The 12,259-nt window shown below is 40.0% G+C and overlaps 1 protein-coding gene across 2 annotated transcripts in view; it reads right to left on the reverse strand.

Moving 5' to 3' along the window:
- KANTR (KANTR integral membrane protein) overlaps positions 1-6,282 on the reverse strand; it is a 36,191-nt gene extending 29,909 nt beyond the window's left edge. Inside the window, exons 1-3 of one of the 2 annotated variants that reach the window (XM_045288309.1) lie at positions 6,204-6,282; positions 6,018-6,083; positions 1,375-1,471 (exon numbers count right to left, since the gene is read on the reverse strand). The gene's annotated coding sequence lies outside the window, so the exon portion shown is untranslated. The remainder of the gene's footprint in view (positions 1-1,374; positions 1,472-6,017; positions 6,084-6,203) is intronic. The other variant, XM_045288308.1, reaches the window with a different exon arrangement.
- Positions 6,283-12,259: the final 5,977 nt, after the last annotated feature.

A 12,259-nucleotide genomic window follows, 5' to 3' on the forward strand; every position in this document is an offset into this window, starting at 1 on the left:
CAGTCTCAGAAACCCTGTGAAGCAGTTCTACTCTGTTCTAACGGGTCACTATGAGCTGGAATAAGCTCAATGACAGTGGATGGCGAGTGAGGGCTGAAAGGGGGGTTTAATGAGGAGTTAATAGGTATGGGGTTTCTTTTGGAGATAGATATAAATATTCAAATAAAAAGTATTGTGGTGTTATCTGCATAATTCTGAATATACTAAAAACCACTGAAGTCACCCTTTGAATGGATAATATATATCTCAATAAAGCTATAACAGAAAGATAGAAGCAATAACAGAATGATTCTGTTGATATGATGATAGAAATTACCTGGTAGAGGGGGTGGCAACTGCTAATGCAGGAGAGAGAGGATGATATTGCTAGGATGATGTCCTTGAATAAGTAAGAGGGATATGATCTAGTGACAAAGTGGAGTGACTGAATTTTGATGGTTTTTCCATAATAGAGAATGCAGCAGAATAAGCTCTTTGAATTGTCTGGTAGGTGGATGTGGTGGTGGAAATCTGTGAATGTTTTCTTTGGATGGTTTTAATTTTCCAGTCAAGCATGAAGCCAGAGAGTAAGAATGGGAAAGGAGGTGTTGCAGATTTAAGGAAAGAAAAGGGCATGAAATAGTAATTTCAAAAAAATCCAAAAGCTGCAGTAGAACTGGTGAACAGTATTACGGGTCCAGCTGAAGTCTGTGTTCATAGATCTAAAATAAGACCTAAAATAAGGCTGTGACTTTTTTCCAGCTATGTTGAGCTGTGTGGGCCCAGGCATAGCTATAACCAAGGTTGGGGTTTTACTTGGTGTGTATGCTGAAGTGATAGAGTTAGGGGCCAGGGAAGTGAAGCTGTGTGCAAAAGAATAATTATAATCATGGAAAATGGAATCTAAAATGATTAAAAGAACATGAAAATATGGTAAATCGTGGTGTGGTTATTGGAGTTCTAGAAGGAACAAGGTAAAAGGATAGGCTAATGGGGTAACACAGACTAGATGAAGGGTAAGAGTACTGGAGTGGGTTCGATGAGGTGAGGTTGAAGGGTAAGATTATCGTAGGAAAGCACATCATAGAATTGAGAGAACACTGGAATGATCACTTATGAGAATTAAAAAATCATCAAGGATTAGGACTAAAGCAGTAGCAAAGAGAGTGACAAGGAGGTAGAAGTTAGTCTTCTAGGAATGAGAAGTGATGGAGCAAATGTGCATCTGTACATGACTATAACACAGAGAGGTAGTTGATGGTGTAGCATGATGTTTTGATATTTAAAATAGGGTGTTTAATATTTATATAAATTCAAAGTCTTAATTCACAAATTACTAATTAATTACAAACGACTAAAGAGTAACTATAGGGGAGGAACATAACAGACACTTACCATCTTAACCAAGTAGTCAAAAAGTGAACCAAACCCGGATTGTGGCAAATTGATACCATATGCCTTCTGATAGGAAACACTTGAAGATACAAGTCTTCTGTTGTATTTTGCCAAAAATGAAAAAGAAATGTAATTACATGGAAACATCAGACAAACACAAAATAAAAAATAACCTATAAAGTCATTGGCCAGGAGTTTTCAAAAATATCAGTCATGAAAGACAAAAAAAGGTTGAAGAACTGTCCCAGAGTAAATGCAATGTGAGAACCTGGATTGGATCCTAGAACTGAAAAAAGTTATACATGGAAACACTAGTGAAACCTGCATAAATCATGCACAGTTGTCAACAATCTTAGCTAAATACTTGTTTCTAATGTTAATTTCCTGCGTTTGATCACTGAACTATTGTTACATAACTTGTTTACATTTGGGGAATCTAAGGGTTGGATATGTGAGAATTCTTTGCACTATTTTTATAACTTTTTTGTAAGTCTGACATTATTTTAAATAAAATGTTTTAAATTCTAAAAGATATGTTTATTTCAGAAGAACACTAAAATAGCTGGAAAGGACAATTAGGAATACCTACCCTCTAGCCTCCCAGACTCCTGGGGAAGAGAGGTATGTTGAGGCAGCTGACACAAACAGAGCACTCAGAGCATTGGTTCGTAACCTCCCTAATGCCGCCACCCTTTCATACAGTTCTTCATGTGGTGACCCCCCAACCATCACATGATTTTCATTGCTACTTCATCACTGTCATTTTGCTACTGTTATGAATTGGGTGACCCCTGTGAAAGGGTCATTCGACCTCCAAAGGGGTCGTGACCCACAGGTTGAGAACTGCTGACTCAGAGGCTTCTCATTGAGGATTGGGAGAAGTCCAGGGCACTCAGGGAGCATTGCTGACTGTCACAATAATTGAAGAGTGGGTTTTAATGACATTTGGCAGGCACGGCTGAGGAATGCTCAGCATACTGCAGTGCACAAGACAGCCTGGCACAGCAGAAAACGATCACACATTCAACTTTAGTATGTCCCACCAAACAGTCATGTAGCCAAGTTTATTCATTCATAAAAGATTTATTCCCTTGACAAGTAAGTATTGAGAGAGGCAACTATGTGCCAAGGTAATAAGGATACATCATGAAGATAACTCTAAACAAATGTAATAAAGAGATAAATGATATATTCTCTAATAAGGTGACTATAGCACTGTGGGAAAATTAAAACCAAAAGAAGCCCCAACCCCACTGTTATTAAGTCACGTCTGGTCCCATATAGCAGTGTTTCCTGGGGAGCACTGGAACCATCCAGGGGGACTGCAAAAGCAAATATCTACCATTTGTCCTGGATTATGAAAGTTTTTAATTGCCAGGGGAGGTGTTGAGTAATTTTTTTCTGAAAAGGGGCCAGTAGGCCAAATAAGTTTTGGAACCTATATTATAAAGGCTGTACATCTTCACAGAGGTCAGACAGTTTCATTTTCTCCTACAGATCAGCTGGTGAGTTTGACATGGATAGCAATCCAATGCTTATCCCACAGCACCACCAAGGCTCTTTGTGGAAAAAATCAGAGCAGGGTAAATGTGAGAGGAGGATTGAAATTTAAATAAGGTTGTTGTGGTAGGCTTCATTGAAAAAGTGACAGGCCTGAAAAAGTAAAGGCGTGAGCCTTATAGATATTTGGGACATGAGTCTTATGCATATTTGCAGTTGCTTCTGTCATAGGACAGAGTAGAACTGCCCCATTGCATTTCTAAGGCCAAGCACTTTAATCCATGTACCACCAGGGCTCCTAAGAATATTTTAGGTAGGGGGAACAGTCTAGTGAAAAAGGCCCTGAGATAGAAATGTGTCTACTCTGTTAAAATAACATTAAAGAAGATAGTGTGGATAGAATAGAGTAAGCAAGGAGAAGAGTGGTAGAACATAAGGTCAGAGAGGGCTAGATCTTGGATCTTTAAATATATGCTGACTCTTCTAGAAATTCAATAGCATATAAATGAAAGAAGGGTACACTTGTTTCTTTAGAACTATATGAGGAACTGTTCATCATTTAGAAAAATCACATTCTTGGTTTTTAAGCCACCAATCAACAAAAAGTTCATGGATCAAACAAGCAGCCATCTAAGTGAGGCATCAACTAAGTCCACATGGTAGAAGCACACTAGCTAATGTGATCCAAGGAGAGTAAAGAATGTAATCCAAATCTCAAGGAGGGAATGGTATCAGAGCTTAAACTGTGAACACCTGATCTGCAGAAGACTATGGATGACAGTGGAAGCCCAAAATCCATTTGCAGGTCCACACATGGATTAAGCTTCGGATCATAACTGAGGGATTTGTATAGACCTGTTATCACACAGAGAGCACTGCAAAGTCAATTGTGGCAGATGTAGTTAGGTCAAAATTCAATAACTTATCATTTGATCTCCTTTTTGACCCATTTCAAAGCTGTTTAATTTTTTTAAAAAATAATTTTATTTGAGGCTCTTATAACATTCTATATATCAATTGTTTCAAGAATATTTGTGCATCTGTTGCCATCATCATTTTCTTAACATTTACTTTCTATTTGAGCCCTTGATATCCGCTCCTCTTTTTTCCCTTCCTCCCCTCCAAGTTTTTTTTTTTTTAAGTGAAGGGGAAATATATGTAGATTAAGCCCCTGGTGAATCCCTTCTGACCATGGACTAAGGATTTGCTAACATGCAGAATGCATTGAAAAGTGGATGGCTAAGGGGAGAAAAAAAGAAAGAAAAGTGGATTGTTGCAGATGCGGTCAGGTTGAATTTTAGCACTCTATGTTATTTGATCTCCCTTAGGATCCATTTAAATTTGTTCTAGTTTTTTATATTTTCTGTTTTCTTTTCAATTGAAGTTTTATTTGTTTTACTTTGCTATTCTGGTTTTTGTTTGTTCATGACAGGGGAAGTTACGGGGAAATGAGGAGCATTTAAGAAGGATGAGTACAAGAATTAAGAAAATGTTCTAAAACTATGGTGATGATTGCACAACTCTTCTTGATGTGACTGAACTATCAAATTGTATGATATGTGAATTATATACCAATAAAACTGTTGGGGAAAGAAAGTTCATGGAAAAATTCCATTATCTTTCAATTCCATTTCCCCACCAAGTTTGAGAAGCACCCTCCTATGTCTAGATACACAGGTACAAGTATCATTATGATCAAGAACATTTCATTATGTTCAAGAGTATTTCAATGTGATTTCTAATGGAGTCATGTCTGAGTCTTCACATATTAATACATTTACTGTATTATTATAAAGCCATTTTATTTATTTCTCCTTTACATTATGACTAGAGCACTATATTGATTTGCAGGGAATTAGATATGTATATTCTAGTATCTACGCACTTTATTTCAGAATAGTAATATGGGGTTTCAAAATATACATTCGAAAATGGATGGGTCTACTAGACATGGCACAAACAAACAACAATAAGAAAATGAAAGGACTAGGTCACAAGCCAGAGTTAAAATAGAAGGGAATTTGCTGATGATCAGAAGGCCTGGTTGAAAGGTACAGACAAGAGGCTGTCCAGGGGCATATGAAGACACAACCCGGGTTTCTTGTGCTGTCTACCTTTTAACAAAGTTAGATGGGAAACAAAGAGTTCTTTGAGATCAGAAGCAACTCAAAGCTAGACTACATAGTCCCAAATGCCCTTAGGTCAAGCTCATTTTTGGAAATAACACCCCTCCAATAGGGAAGCTACGAGTCAGCATCACCTCTATGACAGTGAGTTGTTGTGAACCTCTTTAGGAGGATCCCTGGTTGGTATCGTGGTTAGTGTTGGGCTTCGATCCACAAAAGCCACAGTTGGAAACCACCAGCTCTGTGGGAGAAAGATGGGTCCTTCTAGTGCCATAAACAATTATAGTCTCAGTAACTCACAGGGGCAGTTGTACCCTGTTCTATAGGGATGCTATGAGTTGGAATCGACTGGATGGCAGTGAAGGTGGTTAAGAGATAGGTGGACAGGGAGAAAGCAAACACGGAGATGAAGAGATGATATTTTTTATCATGACTATTGCTATTTAATGAGATTTTTCTAGGGAACAAGAAAGAGCTCGGCAAAGTGATGTACATGCATTGTTATGTTCTGAGATGTTAAGACTCTTATTTGACCGATAGGAGTTCTTGTGGTGAAGTAGGTTACTCCCAGGTCAGCAGTTTGAAACCACCAGTTGCTCCACAGAAGAAAGACGAAGTTTGCTGCTCTCAGAGAGATTTACAGTGGGAAACGCAAAGGCGTAGTCTACTTGGCTCAATAAGGTCACTAAGAATCACAATTGGCTTGGTATTGAGTTTTCAGAATTTTATTTGACAGATGAGGAAACTGAGGCCTAGAGGGGTGAGGTGGGTTGCTGAAGGTCTCTTAGTGGGTTTTAACTGGTCAGATCGGGATTCAGTCTCCTATAGTCAATCTCAGAAACACAGACAGGCAGAAAGATGGAGACAGAGAGATGGGGTGACACAAGGAGAGAACGGGGCAAATGAAGCGCTAGAGGCATACCGACAGCACAGCAGACCTGCAGAAAGCACTCTGCCAAGAGAATGGGGCAGGGGCGGAGAGGTGGCTCCGAGTGTGGGGAACTGCTGGGTACTTACCTGGGGCCAGGGGAGCATTCATTCTCTCTCACCGTCAGCACGATTCTCTCTCCGCAACCGGCTGATCTAGGGTTGAGAGGTTGCCCAGGTGAAGGCTCGCCTAGGCCTGGTCCCTCCCGTGCTCCGCCCGAATCTCCCCCTCCCCCTCCCCCTCCTCCTTTCGGTCTTTACAGATTCTCACCACACCTCAGGCTGCCGGCTGGATCCCGTCAACGTGCGGGGTGCGCACTTCTGCGGGCCCCAAGGCGGACAGGCTCACAGACGTCCCAGTCCCCCCCCGCCCCCCAGCTGCCGATGGCTCTAGGGTTCCCATTGGAGGAGTGACCTTCTGTCTCCCCTGGATTGGCTGGAATTGGAAACACTATTTGCACCTAGTCGGAAAGCCAGCCGGAATCCAAGCTGAAGAAAACTCCGCCCCTTGAGAGTCTTTGATTGGTTTACAAGCAAAGTCCTTCCATAAGATTGGCTGTAAAATATTCATTGCCCTTGCCCGCTTATTGGACTGGGCTGGGAGAGGTCAGTTGGGGGTGAAGCCCAAACCTAGACCTGGTGCAAGCAAATCAGATATCACGAACCTCTAGAGGAGTTATTTCCCATAGATAAACCCAAAAAACTACGAGTTGGGCTACTAACTGCAAAGTCACCGGTGGGGACCGACCAGGTGTCCTGGGTGAGAAAGATGAGACTTCCTGCACCTGTAAAGATGTGCAGCTTTAGAAACCCGGGAGCACTTTTACTCTGGCCTATAAGATTGCTGTGAATCAAAACACATTGGATGGCAATGATCTTGGGGCTTTTTTGTCAGTTTGTTCGGTGAAAAGGCACGACTCCCTTGCCCTCATTTTCCCATACCTCAAAACCCAACAGCTGGAATTGGAATCAAGCCTTTTTCCTAAAGTGAGCAGCGTCCCTAGCTCCACAACATCTAGGATGGAGAAGCAAGTGTTTCTAGGGATTTGTCCAGCCACAATACGTTTAATATTCTTGGCTAACACCATAATCCAAATACGTAAATTCTTCTTTGGCCTTCCTTATTCACCGTCCAACTTTCACATGCAAATGAGGCCATGGCTTGGGTCAGGAACACAATCCTCAAAATTACATCCTTGCTCTTCAACACTTTAAAGGGGTCTTGTGTAGCAGATTTGTCTAGTGCAATATGTTGCCTTAAAAAAAAAAAAGACTAGACCAGGGCACACTACAGCACCGATGAAACACACAATATTCCTCTGGTTCTTTGAGGCTTCCTCACCCCCACTATCATGACCCCAGTCCTGTCTTTCAGTTCTAGCTAGACCGGAGCATGCGCACTGGTGCAGAGAAGAACTCACACACACGAAATCCAGGTCAGATAAAGCCCTCGGGAACAGAAATAGGAGTAATGATACCAGGAGGGTAGGGGGTTAGGTGGGGGGAGGAAGGGAGGAAAGGGGAACTGATTCAATGATCGACGCATAACCCCCACCCCCACCCCCACCCCCAGGGGGATGAACAACAGAAACGTGGGTGAAGGGAGACAGTGGTCAGTGTAGGATATGAAAACAATAATAATAATTTATAATTTATCTAGGGGTCATGAGGATGGGGGGGGGAGAGGAGCTGATACCAAGGGCTCAAATAGAAAGTAAATGTTTATAAAATGATGATGGCAACATGTATACAAATATGCTTGATACAATTTGATGTATGGAATGTTATAAGAGCTGTAAGAGTCCCCAATAAAGTGATTTTTTTAAAGTATACTTTTGTGCCATGGGAAAACCTGTTTTTTAGGTCAGGATTAATACTGAAATTTTAACAAAACTCTAGGGTCTATTCCAAACCATTGAAGATTTACAACAAGATTATGGGAATGTGGGTATTTTCAATTGCCTCATTTGCATGTGAAAGTTGGGACGGTGAATAAGGAAGGCCAAAGAAGAATTTACATATTTGGATTATGGTGTTAGCCAAGAATATTAAACGTATTGTGGCTGGACAAATCCCTAGAAACACTTGCTTCTCCATCCTAGATGTTATGGAGCTAGGGACACTGCTCACTTTAGGAAAAAGACTTGATTCCAATTCCAGCTGTTGGGTTTTGAGGTATGGGAAAATGAGGGCAAGGGAGTCGTGCCTTTTCACCGAACAACTGAAAAGTAATTTATAGATGGATCAATCAGGAAGACCTGAAAAATGAGCCAGGGAAGGGGAAACCATAAATCTCAATGAATGCAGAAGCAGGGCTGAAGTCCTTAAACTAGTGGAAGAAGATTGTAGAATTGCCCTTGCATGATAGCTACTGAAGTTGGCAATTCGCATGGTTTGGCATTTTCAATTTTAAGTTAACGTATTGGCCTCAGCAAGCTTTCTGCTTAATGGGTGCCAAAAGCATTGCATGAAGTTCAGCTAGCTCAAATAGCTGATCTGTCCTTTGATATTTTAAGCAATGATAATGAAAATATTTTATGGAACGAATTGTAATTGAGATGACTATTATATTTATCAATATGGTACAGAGAGCAAAACCCAAACAGCACAGTAACGTCTGTGGATATCCGCTGGAAAGTGTAATTCAAGGTAGAAAGGCCAACTCAGAAGGTGCTGGCCTTGTATTTTGTAATTCCAATCTTGATAGAGTGTCTCAAAGGACACAGGATGATGTTGGGGTGTTTATTAGGAAGGAGTTTTAAGAAAATGGAAAGCTACATTGGTGAGGAAAAGCCAGGTAAGTTGCACTGAGGAATTTCCCCCCATCATGACAATATCAAGGATAGCAAGGGTTGTCCTACAACAATTTCACCTACCATCCACCCTACAGCCCTGATCTGGCTGCTTCAGACTTCTTTTTGTTCCCCAAGCTCAAAGAAAATTTTAAAGGAACACAATTTTAAGTTCCCTGAAGATGTCAAAATTGGTGATTTGCCTTGAATATAAATCAGAGTGCAGAATTCTTTGAGGGAGACTTAGAGAAATGGATGTACTGCTTTCAGTAGAGTTTAGATGAAAGCTACACCGAGAAGCAATAGCTTCATATTTTGATCTTTTTGTCCAATAAAAAATTATGTGATTTTGTAGCAATATTCTTGACTTAACCTTGTATATCCTTCTGAAGGGTACTGTTTACTTTGGTGAAATTGTGCTCACTACACCCATATTCACTGATACTTTCCCCAAACCCCAAATGAAGAGTACCTACAATATAAGGACCGATTTCCCATCCATTCCCCATCCTCAAACTCAAACTCACTGATATCGAGTATATTCTGACTCATAGAGATCCTATTCAGCTTTCTCCCAAGGAGTGGTTGTGGATTTGAACTGTTATTCCTGAGATTAGCAGCCGAAATGCATAACCCACTACGCTACCAGGGCTTCTACCTGATGAACAGTGATCTATATACATATCTGTTCTTGTTTTTTTTATAAAATTGGTTTCATACAATATGTGTGCTTATATGATTGACTTATTTCACATAACATTGCGTCCTCCAGGTCTATCCATGTTACAAAGTTTCCCGAGTTCATCGTTATTTTTTATGGTTCCATATATTCCATTTCACTTATATACCGGTAATACACTTTGATTATCCTTTTATCTGTTGATGGGCATTTAGGTTGTTTCCATGTTTTTACCATTGTAAATAATGCTGGAATTAGCATGAGTGTGTAACAAATGAAATTCTTTAAGAAAATGGCTCAAACTAATAATTATGTGTCCATCCATAGGGTTCTACAGGCCTTCATCTGAGTCCAGTACAGAATTTGGAGATGGCCCATAAATTTGGGTGGGAATTTTTTTACATTTTTAAGTTCATTTTCTGCTCATTGAAACTTAGCATTTAAAAAAATATTGAATGCAATATTCAAAACTGTCACAATAGTAGTAGTTGTATTTGGAACTTGTCACCAATAGAAGTCATAGAGTTTTAAGAAGAATTGATGTACTTTAATTATGGTATTGATGAAGAATATTTACTATGCTATTGACTGCCAGAAGAAAGCTCAAACCTGTTATAGAAGAAGTAAACCAGAATGTGAGGATCATGAGAGTTTGTCTCACCTTTTAAAAACCAGTTTTATTGGGACATAATCCACATATCAGCCAATTCAATAGCTCAAGTATGTCAATGAGAGTTGTACAATTATTACCACAATCAATTTTAGAACATTTTCTTCTTTCTTGTACTTCTGTATTAGTGCCCCATTTTCCCAGAACCTCCCCTACAAAACCATTAATCCAGTTACTGTTTTTATAGATTTACCCATCGTGGATTTTGTATACTGAAAACATACAAAATCAAAGAAACAAAAGAAAAATCTAAAAATAACAACAAAATAAAATAGAGGGAAACCTCAGCTGAAAAGAAAGCAGAAAATATTAAAAACTAGAGCTTTAAAATGGGTCAAAAGGGATCAAATGATAAGGTGTTGAATTTTAACCTAACTGCATCTGCCATAATCCACTGTGCAATGCACTCCGCATGATAGCGAGGTGTGGTAGTCACACAATTTCATGTCAATTTGATAAAAGAATGAAGGGGTCAAGTCTAGCCTGTCAATGGTCACAGTCTGAATGATCCCTCCTGGTGGGCGTGGCCTTCTCACGAGGATTCTGGGAACTACTCTCTCTCTTGATTCTGCCATCAGAAGAGGTGAGCCACACTCTCTCCCTGCTTCACCTTCCTGTTAACAAGCCACATGGAGCCAGGCTGATGGAAACCAGAGCCCTGAAGATGTGTCCACTGCCATTGGATCCACAGGACTCTCCACCCACCGGCCAGTGATCTTCCTGCATTTGGCATCATTGCATGTGCTGTCTGAAGAGAAATTTATGGACTAGTTTCAGACATATAGGCTAATATCGGACTTATGGATTTGATCTGGACTTGGCTGGGATGTTTTCTTAATATACAATTGCTCTTTGATATAAAATTCTCTCTCACACACATGCAAATGTCCCTGGATTTGTTTCTCAGGTCAAACCGGTCTAACACACAAAGCTATTCACCTTTCTAGTCTATATTCAGAAGAGATTCACTAGAGGCTTAATCCATGTGTATTTCCCCTTCATGGATGCAACTTTTAAATGGATCATAAAGGGTGGTGGTGGTGGTGTTGTCAGATAAGATGCTGCATTTTAATCTAGTTATATCTAGATATTTGTCGCTACAATGCTTTCTCTTTGAAAACAAGACTAGTCACATTCCTTGACTGTAGTCAGAGGTGATTCACTGGAGGCTAAATCTATATGTGGACATTGCAACCGGATTGGGGGATTCCACTGTCATTCATAGACTCTGCAAACCTGGTGTTCACAATTTAAGCTCTGATATCATTCCCTCTTTTGGATTTGGATTATATTATTTACAGTTCTTGGATCACACAAGCTGGTGTGCTCCTTATATGTGGACTTAGCTGACCTGTCACTTAGATGCTGCTTGTTTGAAGACAAGCCTTTAAGACCTCAGACACATTTTTTTCTGATAGTTGAGCACCATCTAGTTCCTTCACCACACTTTGCTATAGCACCCATATCTTCAGTGATCTCTTCATGAGGTCGAGCATTTGGCAGGGCCATGTCATAAGAACAAATTGTTGTTAAGTTCAAATTGTTGTTAGAATTCATTGCAAATCCATTCGTACATCTAAGGTTTATATATGTTTCTAGTTCACTTTAGAGACATCATTGTGATGATATGCTAGAGAACAATATTGACCATCTCAGGAGATGGGGTGGGCATCACTTCTACTGTCATCAAGTCAATGCTGATTCATAGTGACCCTGTAGTTCAGAGTAGAACTGCCCCTGAGTTTTTGAGCCTTCACATCTTCAAAGGAATAGTAAGTTTCATCCTTCCCCCACAGAGCTGGCTGGTGGTTTCAAACAGCTGCCCTTTCAGTTAGGAGCCCAATGAGTAACCAATATGCACTAATAGTGTCATTAGTTTAGCTAATGGTATAGAATTTAAAACATTGTTGAGAAAAAGAAAATTATATGAGTACAGGCCAGCTATGAATCACAATACATGAATTGTTGATTTGTACAGATTAAAGTCTTAAGGGACTGGAGACTGTTTACATTAACAATGGCTTTTGGTGACAGGGAAAATAGCATGGGAACAGTCCTGACTACACATCCTTCTAGTTTTTCTTTAAAGTCTCAGAAAATGGGGTCCCTTTTCTTTGATCTTCAGTAAAAACTGTATTTTGGAGCTGGATTTTACCTTAAAGATTTCCTAGTACAACCCTTCTTTTTTGAG

This window comes from Echinops telfairi, unplaced genomic scaffold, assembly GCF_000313985.2.
Source record: "Echinops telfairi isolate 266 unplaced genomic scaffold, ASM31398v2 ScPeMD7_19;HRSCAF=73, whole genome shotgun sequence".
Classification (NCBI taxonomy): domain Eukaryota; kingdom Metazoa; phylum Chordata; class Mammalia; order Afrosoricida; family Tenrecidae; genus Echinops; species Echinops telfairi.